Here is a 12,535-nt window from a genome sequence, read left to right as displayed (position 1 = left end):
AATATATTCCACCAGCGCTAAGAAAAGATTTAGTGGTAAATGAACAGAAACATTCGTTTAAACCGCGAGAATGTTATGTGTGTAGTAGCAGTTTACATTTGGCTAAGGACTGCCCGAACAGGCGAAATAAATTTGAGAGGTCCAATAAACAGAACGATAATTTCCCGGTCAAACCGAAAGTTAACACTTCATCTAAACCGAAGGACAATGCGGTTGTTACAAATGTAAATTGTAAACATTTACAAAAACCCGAGTTTTCCAACGGAAAACTTAATTTTTATTCCTTGGAAAAGATTACTATTTACACTGCAGGGAAGCAAGTAGAAGCTATAAAAGATTCAGGTACGGAAATACCAATTTTGAACTCTACATTAATTCCTGATTTAAAAAGAGAAAGTAAGGGTAAAATCATTTTAAGTTCCGCATTTGGCGACGTCATAGAGGCAACGTTAGCAACTATTCCCATTTATTACAAAAAAACCAAACAGTTGTCTATATTCGCGCGTAGAAGCTCTTTTCGCGTTGACAGATAAGCTAAATGTTCAATGTTTAATTACACCAGATGTATGGGATCGCATATTTGAAGACGAGAATGAATCAACAGTCTTCCCCGAGACGAAACCGGAAACTCATAAACAAAAACAACTTGAGGTTGGCGCCGTTGAACTGTCAAATGTAAATCTTTTTTATAGCTCAGTTGCGATTCAGAATGATGAAAGACTAAACAGTTATTCGGAATCGAATAAATTTAAGGTCGATCAGAGAAACTGCCAAACGTTAATAAATTCTTTTAAGGACGCAGAAGTGGAAGAATAATTCTTTTTACAGGACGAATTATTATTTCATAAAGAAAAAAAATGTGGGGAAAACATATAACAGTTAGTTTTGCCCGAGAATTATCGAAATAAAGTCCTTCAATTAGCTCAGGATTCCATATTCGGAAATCATTTAGGTATGAGGAAAACTAAAGAAAGAATTAAGCTTTCATTTTATTGGCCGAACATATCCAAAGATGTAGAAAATTATTGTAGAACATGCAAAAGATGTCAATTAAAAAGTCCGGAAAGACAATCAGATAAAATTCCGATTACTCCTATTGTTCGCGCGCCATATCCCTTTCATACAGTAAATATAGATATTATTGGTGAAATTTCACAGTCTTCAGGAAGGAAACATAAATATTGTTTGTGTTTGATAGATAATCATTCAAAATGGCCAGAAGTCATACCTTTAAAAAGTCTTTCTGCTAAAGCTACTTGTGAGGCTCTTTTAGATATTTTTATGAGAACCGGTATTCCAGAAATAATTTGTAGTGATCAAGGCACTAATTTTACCTCACAATTAACTCAAGAATTCGAAAAAAGGTTAGGAACTCATCCTCGTTTTTCGACACCTGGTTACCCAGCATCAAACGGCTCAGTGGAAAAATGGAATCGGGTATTTAAACAAATGTTACATCATGTAATTCGAACAGATCCTGTTAATTGGGACAAGCACATACCTTATTTACTTTTTGCGTATCGTGAAGTTCCAAATTGCACTACCGGTGTATCTCCATTTATGCTTATGTACGGTCGTGAAGCTAGAGGTCCCTTAGCTGTGTTAAAATCATCATGGTCCGGTGAAATACCACTACCTCTTAATCTGAGTAATTCAGCAGTTGATTATCTACAAGAATTAAAGATAAATTTAGAGAAAGCATCTGAGCTCGCTTCTTTATCTGCCGCGGAAAAACAAGAAGCTTATGCATATTATTTTAACCGTCGCAAAAGTTTGAAAGAATTTAAAAATGGTGATCTAGTATATTTACTTATACCAGACTCTAGCAACAAGCTATATGCTAGGTGGACAGGTCCAGGTGAAATTGTTGAAAGAGTAAATCCTCATTCGTACAAAGTTAAATTACCCGATGGGAGTGTGAGGCATGTTCATGTGAACAAAATAAAAAAAATTTTATGTTCAAGCACAAACTGTGGGAGTGATATTTGAAGATGATTCTGAGTTTGGAGAAATTCATACCACTCCAAATAAAGGAGATTGCGCAGTAACTAGAAGGAACATCGAGGTGGATATTAGTCATTTAGAGGATAGCAAACAAAAGGAAGTACACGAGCTCTTACTCAAGCACATCGCGTTATTTTCTGGGGAGATCCAAATAGCCCGCGTTGGTGAACATAGAATTCGGTTGTTACCTGGAGCTGAAAGAAAAAAGCCATATATCTATAAGATCCCAGAATCTTTGAAACCGGAAGTAGATAAACAGATCGAGGAATTGGAGAGCTTGGGTCTTATTGAGCCAAGAGAAGCTGAAATAGCATACCCAGTCGTATGTGTTGCCAAGAAAGACGGAAGTATGCGTTTATGTATTGATTTCAGGTTGTTGAATCAAGTAACCAAGCCTGTTGATTTTCCAATGGAGAATGTGACTGATCTAATCAATAAAATTGGACACGCGAATGTTATCACCTGTTTAGATGTCTTGAAAGGTTACTGGGAAATACCTTTAGAAGAAGAAAGTCGTGATTTAACATCATTCAAGACACATCGTTCCCAGTATCGTTGGAAAGTGATGCCTTTTGGATTAAAAAATACAGCTTCTACTTTTCAGCGAGTGATGCATGATGCCTTAAGAAAACATAGTGATTTTTGAAAAGCATATATTGATGATATTGCTATCTTTTCACCAGATTGGAATTCGCATCTCAAACATTTAGATGCTGTGCCAACTACATTAAGTGATCTCGGGTTTACGGTGAACGTGAAGAAATGTGTTTTTGCACGCTCGGAGATAAAGTATTTAGGACATATAATAGGAGCTGGAAGACATCAACCTGATCCTGAAAAATTACAAGCCATTGAAATTATAAAAAGTCCTAAAACAAAGACTGCTCTAAAGAGTGCATTAGGTTTATTCAACTATTATCGTGATTACATAAGGAATTATGCAGAAATAGCTCGCCTATTGACGGAGCTTACAAAAAAGAAAATTCCTGAGATAATTCCATGGACTGATGTTGAGGAATCAGCATTTTAAGAACTGAAACGTCGACTGTGTGAAGCACCAAAACTGTACACTCCAGAACCAGAAAAACCTTACACCATACAGTGTGATGCTAGTTCATATGGTGTTGTTGCTTGCTTGTCACAACGAGACAGCAAAGGCAGTTTGCATCCTATCAGCTTTGCCAGTCAAAGACTTTCGAAAACTCAGCAGAACTGGTCAACTATTGAACGCGAGGCTTATGCCGTTGTGTGGTCATTAAAAAAGTTCGAGTGTTGGGTGTTTGGATCGAATATCGAGCTGATCACAGACCATAATCCATTATTATATTTGTATAAGTCGGCACCGCATTCAGCCAAATTACAGAGGTGGGCAGTGGCACTTCAACGCTATAATATTCATATTTCTCATTGCCCTGGTGCACAATTAAAAAATGCAGATGGTCTTTCAAGACTAGTGGGTGAATGAAATAGGTGTGAACTAAGTATGAACTAATATGTTTTAAAACTTTGCATTAGTTACTTTCTTTTGTTCCGGAATTGTACGAGAGCTACTTTCCATCTGTTTTGAAAATCAAATTACTGGTTTCCATTTAATATTGCATTATAATAGTGTGTTTTGAAATAGTATTGCATATATGTTTTATTACAGAACTCCGGTATTGTATCAAGCCATCTGTTCATCTGTTGTGAGATGAATGTTTATTGCATTTATTTCAAAGTATGTTATTACATCATGTATACATGTTCATATATTTTGAATTAATTTGGTATGTGGAGTATACAATTTAAGTTTGTATTTGCTGGTTCAGTTTTCAGATTCTGCTTCGCTTTGGCGTAGCACAATCTTACCGGGGGGGTGTCATGTATCTGGCAGCGGTGAGCCAATCAGCTGCCTGGCAGAGCCCAGCAAGTGAGAGAGACAACAGTTGCATATTAGCCTCAGAGGAGGCCGGTGGTAGGTTAATTATGTTGTAGGAGCCAGGTAGTGCTCCGAGTTTGCCATTATTCTTTAAATGTTAATTTTTTTACCATTATTCTTTGAAAGTTAATTTTTAATAAATGTTGGTGTCGTTTTCCTTATGGTGCCTTATTCATCCGTAAGGTCATTACATAGACAATTTCTAAAATTTCTTTGGTTTAATGAAAATAATGACTCCTTTAAGATTATGCAAATGTGTCGCGTAGCTTTCGGTTTGACTATATCTCCTTTCATTTTGGCCGCCACTATAAAATATCACATTCGGAAATATGAAGATAAAATGCCCTACAGTTTCCAAATGTTGAATTCTTCTGTCTATGTCGACGAACTATATTTTGGAGCAGGAACGTTTGAAGATGCATATCGGTTACCTGTAGATGCGGTTAACATATTTAAGGATCCTGGGATGAATTTCAGAAAATTAAGAACTAATTCCAAAGCATTAAACGATTTATGGGTCTCAAATGGGATTAAGGAATCAGATAACAAATTAACTAGTGAATCGAATTTCTTAGGCATGATTTGGAATTCCATTGAGGACAATATAAAATTAAATTTAAAAAAATTAATTAACTTTTCTACTGGAAACGATTTTGCTACAAAAAGGAAACTTATCGCAAATATCAAATATAGCAAAGTATCGCCCAAATATGCGATCCATTTGGATTTATTGCACCCTTTGTTATTCGGGCAAAAATTATTATGCAAAAAATCTGGTGTTCCGGTTCTGACTGGGATGAGGTCCTTCCTGCAGAGATTAAGGACAAATTCAACATTTGGCAGGAGGAACTTAATGATTTAACTGAAATATCGATACAGCGAAATTTCTTTGATGACGATCCAATGAATTGATATCCAATGCCTTCACCTATTTTCGGACGCTAGTCTTAAAGCATACGGGCCATCGCATATTTCGGATACCGTACGAGTGATTCAGAAATTAAAACTTCCTTTACCATGTCGAAATGCAGGGTTGCACCTTTAAAATCAATCACGCTTTCTCGTTTATACTAGTTAATGGGAGCACTCGTGGCTGCTCGAATGTATAAATATTTGAAAAAATTGTTTGGTGATTTAATTAAAGATGTTTATTTTTGGAGTGATTCCGAAATCGCCATTACTTGGATTAAAGGTTCGCCAAATAATTGGAAACCATTTATCGCCAATCGTGTTACAGAAATACAGGGTATATGCAACAAAAAATTGTGGAACCACTGCGAAGGAAAACAAAATCCTTCCGATTTATTGACTCGAGGAATTAGTGCTCAGTCACTAGTTAAGAATAATCTGTGGTGGCATGGGCCACACTGGTTACGTTTTCTTACTGAAAACTTTCCGAAACAAAAGAAATTACAACCAAATTCAGAATCGTTAGAGTTAAGAAAAAGTATTATTTTGTCTGTACCTGTAATTAACAATGAATCCCCAATTTTGCATATAGAAAAATTCAGTTCTTTAGGAAAATTACTTCGAATTACTGCCTATGTATTAAGATTTATTGGGAGGCTTCGGAAAAGGTCTACAGAGAATGGACCTTTAAGTGCTTTTGAAATTGAAGCAGCTGAACATTATTGGGTAAAAATTACGCAAGGAGAATCGTATCAAGTGGAAATAATTAAGTTATCAAATAAAAAATCAATTCTCGATTCTTCCATCTACTTCCTTAATCCAAGGCTTGATGAGGAGGGAATTCTTCGGTTGAAAGGTCGCATTCAATTTGCAGACTGCCACGAGAATTTAAAACATCCTATTCTATTACCCTCTAAATGCAAGTTTACCGAGTTAATCATCATGGACTCGCATGAAAAGTTATTCCATGCTGGAGTTAATTCGACACTAACTCATATCAGAGACAAATATTGGGATCATTAAGGAAAGACAGCGTGTTAAGACTATCATCAGCAAATGTGTGATATGCAGACGATATAGTGCTCGTCCTGGGGTACAGGATATCGCTCCACTTCCTCCAGACAGAATCCAAGAGTCGCCTCCATTTGCTGTGACAGGGTTGGACTTCGCTGGTCCATTTTTTACGAAAGACAGGCAAGGTAAAGTTTACATGCTGTTGTTAACGTGTGCGGTCACTCGTGCCTTACATATAGAGATAGTAACTGATCTCAGCACTGAAAGTTTTTTGTTAGCTTTCCGAGGATTTTTAGCTCGCCGAGGACTGTGTACCACCGTGTACTCCGATAATGCCAAGACTTTTAAAAGAACTGACAAAGAACTAAAACATATTTTAAAAAATTTGAGTGACTCATCTGTGAAAGAATTATTTTCTGCTAGAGGAATTGGAAATTTATTATTGAGAGGGGTCTATGGTGGGGAGGTTTTTGGGAGCGTATGGTACGAACCATAAAATCCAGCTTACGAAAAACTATTGGTCGATCATCCCTTACTGTGAAAGAGCTTGAAACAATGCTCATTGAAATCCAGGCAATGATTAATTGTAGAACAATTACCTACGTGTTTACCGATCCCAATGAACCTTCTCCACTAACGCCCTCTCAATTTCTGGTTCTGCCCTGCTAATCAAATAACATCCTAGAAATCTCTGGACAATAGGGAAAATTTTGGAATTAATGCCAGGCAGAGATGGTATAATAAGATCTTGCACAATTAAAACACCTACTAGTACCTTAAAAAGGCCTATACAGTTGTTATATAATATGGAACTTAACTAATATTTGTATTTTGTATTTTTAGGTTTGATTCTCCCGACCTTGCTGATAGGTATCATTTAATGTTTTGTAAATTTTATATGCTTATAATTGTGTATGCATGTTTGTTATATATAACAATTTGTATAGGATTGATTGTCGAAATATTAATTGAATATTCTAGAATATATTATTGAAAGATGAATTCTCCACCGAGTTCAGGTGGGAAGTGTTGTGTAATTTGAAGGAAAAGGCTAGAGGGCGCTGTTGCTCGCATAGTTGAAGGAATAAAGTTTGTTCATGTTGAAGGCGGCGGGCTAAGAATACGCTCTGTATATAGTGAATTAAAATATTGTTAAAAATGTAAAAGTGTTAAAACTAGTAAACTCACTGAACCACCATCATCTGATTTGGAAATGCACAAATTATTATACCAGCTCATGTGGGTATTATTGGCAACGAAGCGGCGGACATGCTTGCGGAATCTGTAGCCAATTACTCTAGTAGACTGGAAAACGCAGTAAGTGTTCCGCAGTCCTATTTAAAACAGTCACGCTCAATAGCTTTTTACAAGATTGGCAGGAAAGATGGGAAAGAGAAAGCACATGGAGGAGAACCTACAGCTTCTTTCCGAAAGTTAACATGCTCAATTAATACATACAGCGGAGTACAAACTCAATTCTACACTGCCAATGATCCCTTCCCACATTATCTTAAGAGATTCGGCAAACGAGCATCAGAATTGTGTGAATGTGGTGCGGTCGGTGATGCAGATCACTTTCTCTTCAACTGCCCACAAAACGATAAACTGCATTTAAAAAATGCCAAGAAGTGAATACTGGCCGCAATGGGCGGAGAATACCTGCGGCAACAAGCAGACGAAAACTAAAATAGAGGAGGTGATCAGGCTATGCTCAGCAAGGTAATAAGAAATTTTACCCCTCCCTTGAGAATTGTATCTTCGAAGCATAATTTTAATAGGAAGTCAAATACTACAACAACTGAAAATCAACACTATAAAAATAGCTCACCCCGCAGAATAGTAACAGGACTGTAAGAGCAAAACTATTGTAATGTAAGCATATTACTATCCAGTTTGTATGTACTTCATAAAAATAATGTTGTAAAGCAGTTTAAATGATATTAAAAATCCAGTCAGTGTGTAAATGAATTATAAGTTTTACTTTGATTATCTCAGTAAAAGTATTGTAAATATGAATTCAAATAATGTTTAAATGTACACATAACTGTCATGATTTTATGTAACTATCACATGCAACTTGTACAAGACAATGTTTGTAATTAACATATCTATGCTTATACACAGGCCTTGTATGCCCATGTAATATTTATATTTATATTTTTACACGGAGGAAATATTCCCTTCTGCCAAGATGACTATCAACACTGTAAGACTTTTACAACAAAGTCAGGTCTCAGGCGGTGCTCAGTAAATACAACATTTTTTATCAGACACATCTGGCATACACTTTAACAGCTAAGCGGAACGATATTCAAGCAAGAGTGAATGATGATACAAAAGTGGGGAGACTAAATTATGAAATCATAATACCTAACATTCTAAACATGTTTCACAATTGCAATCCTATTATGAACGATACTATATTTGTGCCTTGAACGTTATTCACAACTGCACTTATTGCGATATTAACATTTTACTGTGTAGGGACTTATTTGAATTCTCTAATAGTTATTTTTATTTTGCAACGAGCTTTTCCTTTAGTTTCTCATTTCTACCTAAGTTTTCTTACCTACTATGATTTTTCAAGATTACGTTTTATGTAACTGAGGTAGAAACAAATATTTAAGTTGAAGTCTAAATCGCTTCACTAGATAAGCCTAGTACAACGTATTCTGCCTTCCAGTCGCACTGTTGCGAAAAGTCTATCTTACTGCAATTCGGTAGCATTGTTACGTGCCTGTGGGTGATCTTAAATAAGGGCCAACTCTGTTAGTTAATTCTGTGCAGCTTCGGCTGGTTTTACTTTAGCTAGATTAGTTATTTTCTATGTTGAGTTAAAGCTTAAGTAGAGGCTTATTGTAAGCCCGAGAGATGTTATCCGATCATCTATTCTGAATCGGAATTAAAGGTAAATTAACCTTTCCTTGGACTTGTCATTCGCTTACAAGAACTCTGCGATAAGTCGCTACACAGTTATTAAATATTCTAGCCCTCAAGAACTTCCAAATTAACTAGGATATTACGAATGTTAAGAAAAGCACGGTGTTTTTATGTCACTCACTTTATAAAACTTTTGATAAAAATCTTCAAGGGACACTATGTATCAAGAGAGTGTAAAAATATCTTGCACTGAAAGCGGTTTACAACATGTTTATATTTTACTTATTATAAATAAATATTTTTATATATAAAATATTATAAAAATTTTGCATTAAAGCACTCACTGAAATTGGCCTTGCTATTCATTATCCAGAAGGTTTTTCATCATTTCAGTTTATTCCATACAAACGATCAAATTTCTGATGTATCTAGACATATCGAGAAAGAGCCTCAGACTTCTTATAACTTCATTATTTAACCTTTCATCAGAAGAAAACGTTGTGTCGAAAGAAAGTCTGAATAGCCAAAATTAACTGTATGTATTTCCTGGTGTCTTACTGTAGATCTTCCTCATATTATTTGCAAATGAGGTAACAAGATCATATAGAAAACATTCTGGAAATCAATTTTGGAAAAGCTCGACTTTTATATATAGCATTGTTATAGGTATTTTTACATAAAATCGGACTTTCTCTGAAGTAACATACCAGATTTTTTCCATATTTTCATTCTACGACTCAAATTATGCCTGGATATAAAATTTTATAATTTTTGGTGAGAAATTTAAAAATTCATCTTGTGAATATTTTTCAGTTTGCTCTAAGAATAATTCACTTGGCGAACTTCTTAATATACGGCAACCTTTCCCTTCCATTGTGCAGGATCGGGAAAAAAGTTACATCATTCCTACTTTCAGATAATTTTAACAAAGTGACTAAACCACTAGACTAGACCACTTTTCTATGTATTCCTTTCTCTTGATGAGGAGAGACCTTTAGCTGCCCTCGAAATCGGTTGTTTCAATATACTTACGCTAAATACAAGGTTGCTTTTACGATTTTGATTGCCTAAACCACATTTGATGTTATTATCGGTTTCAATAAATATGCCAAAATTTAAAACTTGCCAATATATAAATTCACGTACATCTTCGGAACTTTTGAATAAAAAACTGTAACAATTTGCTGGTATACTAAGAAATACATCTACGATCAGATTTCAGTAAATGATGGTAAAAATTTAATAGATTATAATTCAAAATGTTTTCCAAAAAGTTATAAATACTATTTATAAACACAAATTTAAAAAATAAATCATAAAAAATGGGTGAATTTTATTTGAAATGAACCTAATATTGGAAATGTAAAGGAAGAGTCAAATAAGTTTAATAAAAAATGAGATATTAATAAATATATGCCAAACTCAAATAACATTGAGGAGCTAAAATTTTGAGAGCTAATTTTTTAAAAACTACTCATTCGATTTTTACAAAACTTCGCAGTGTGACGTAGTTTGTGTCGTAGAATTGAAATATGGAAAAAACTTGGCATGTCATTTCAGATTCCAAAAATTTGTCAAAATACCTATATTAATACAATGCTATATATAAATCTAATATATATCCTAAATCGTGCTTTCGAGACATGAAAAACGCAAGTTGAATTTCGTCAATCGGCCCACTAGAATGGGAGATATAGAACTATCCCCCTTCTTTTTTTGCAGTGTACATGGCGTTACATATAATGCATTCGAAGGTGGATGATGTAGATTTATAATTACGGAACGTGTTGCGATATAGCAGAAAACTAAGAGAGGAAAGAAATATCTAGTTAAAATATATAATTGATATGTAATTTAATAAATGCCTAGTTAATTAATATTTCAACTTCATTCATGTTGATTAATTTAAATTCAATTTACAAACTGTATTATTATTATTGTTGAGCATTTTGTAAGTACCTATGTCATTTGCGCTGTATTAGAATTATCTTACGAGGATAAATTTTGAAATGATACAGTTTGAAGCGATTTATTATATGCATGCAACTATTTTAGAGCAAAAAGGGGAAAATAACTAGGGATACACTAATTATTTCCTTTTTCTGCTAAGTGTTAATATTTTCGGATTAGCTACGTTGGGATCATCCAATTATATGATGTATCAAACAAGTATTAAAGCTATCAGTGTAATATTTCCAGTCTTAAATATTTAATAGTCTATTACATTTATCTTCGTTTACAGGAGTTATTTTATTTAAAAAGAAATTTCTATTTTATTTTCTCATTTATTGCTTTTATAATGCCCTATATTCTACAAATTTTAAATAAAATATTTAAAAAATTATACTTACATTTTAACTACTTTTTAGTTTATGTGTTCGAATTAATTATTAACGCATTTAGTACATAGTAGAATCTCTTTTAACGTTTCAGGAAAGGGACCGCGCCGATACAAGATATTTATCCGGATAAAAAACATGTATTTCTAAAACAATTTTTGTGTTTCGTGAAAACATATGTAGAAACTGCAGCATGCGAAGTTTATGCTTCAGACACTTATCCTTTGCATTTTATATTTTAGAAACTTATACTTTCCATTTTATACGTCAAAAAACAAAATTAAAAAGCATTTTGAAATTAATATTTATTAGTACATGAAATTTACGAATTTCTTAACACGAGGGCATATAATTTTGAATGCTTGCCCGATGTAAAATAGTCCTCGCACTTTTAAATATTTGCTCTATATGCAATGAAACTTTATAACATCATGTAGTGGCAATGAAGAACATTTATCAGCAAACCTTATGAAAGTCTGCAATCCTTTGTGAGCTTCTACGCAGATAACTTTCCTGTTCTACATGTTATCTCTAACTTTAGTCTCCCCCTCTTCCTAATGCTCTTTCTTCTTTCCCAGTACATGTTGGATTATTTCGTCATCACCCGGAGAGAGTGAGACGAGAACAAAATTGTCTACACCCACCCAATCCTCCTCTTTACTAATGGTGTTCTTCTCCGAACATATAATTAATACAAGATGCCGGACATGGGCACCGGGTATGTTTTAAAATCGAGAGTCTTTGTCATTCAAATTTTTTATCTACGAACATAATCATTGACTTTAATTAACACTAACAGCGACGAAAATTAATGTTCTGACCGGCTTTGCAGGAAATAGCCAAAGCAAACCTGTCATTTTTCAACGTGAATTTTTTCCGAAAGTTATTGACCTTATCCTCAACGTTAACACATTGACGCATAAAAAGGATAGGTAGTCCATCTCTATATTCTGGATAACTCATTAGTCAGATAATGCTTGTTATTTTAGATTACAGAAATATAACACAAACGTTTTCCATATTTAAATATTCAGTTTGTTATCCCATTACGCATTTTTTTATCTCATAGGAGTAAATTTTGATTTTCTAAAGAGTTATTATTTTGATATTTCCGGTCACGAGAGTTTTTACTGCATATGGTAAGGGTTGTATAATTGATATGTTTGAGAGCCGCGAGTGTATGAAACCACAGAATAGTTATAATAGTTTAGGAAAAATAGTAAATGCTGAAAATGTAATGTACTATAACCATAATTTCAAAAAAAAAAATATACATCGCCTTAATTTAAAACCTATTCTCACTGAACTAAACTATAAATAAAATATTAAAAATCTCTTTTAATAAAACAGTGTAACTTTACACTTCTGGAAAATTGTAAACAAATGATGTGTCATGAGGTGGTGATTTGAAAACGAATGTAGGATTCTAGATGCGTTATATCTCATATTACGTATAATGCTATGACTTGAT

At 34.1% G+C, this 12,535-nt stretch overlaps 1 protein-coding gene across 2 annotated transcripts in view; it reads right to left on the bottom strand.

Annotated features, from left to right (window-relative positions):
• Nucleotides 1-12,535, bottom strand: part of LOC118194460 (polyamine-transporting ATPase 13A3-like) — a 130,725-nt gene that overhangs the window by 53,566 nt on the left and 64,624 nt on the right. The gene's annotated exons all lie outside the window — the stretch shown is intronic.

Source organism: Stegodyphus dumicola, chromosome 1 (genome assembly GCF_044657685.1).
Source record: "Stegodyphus dumicola isolate Sdum_Otavi_A_Nest chromosome 1, ASM4465768v1".
In the NCBI taxonomy this organism is placed as follows: Eukaryota; Metazoa; Arthropoda; class Arachnida; order Araneae; family Eresidae; genus Stegodyphus; species Stegodyphus dumicola.
The sequence above is the reverse complement of the archived record's forward strand: the minus strand, read 5'-3'. Positions and strand labels throughout refer to the sequence as shown.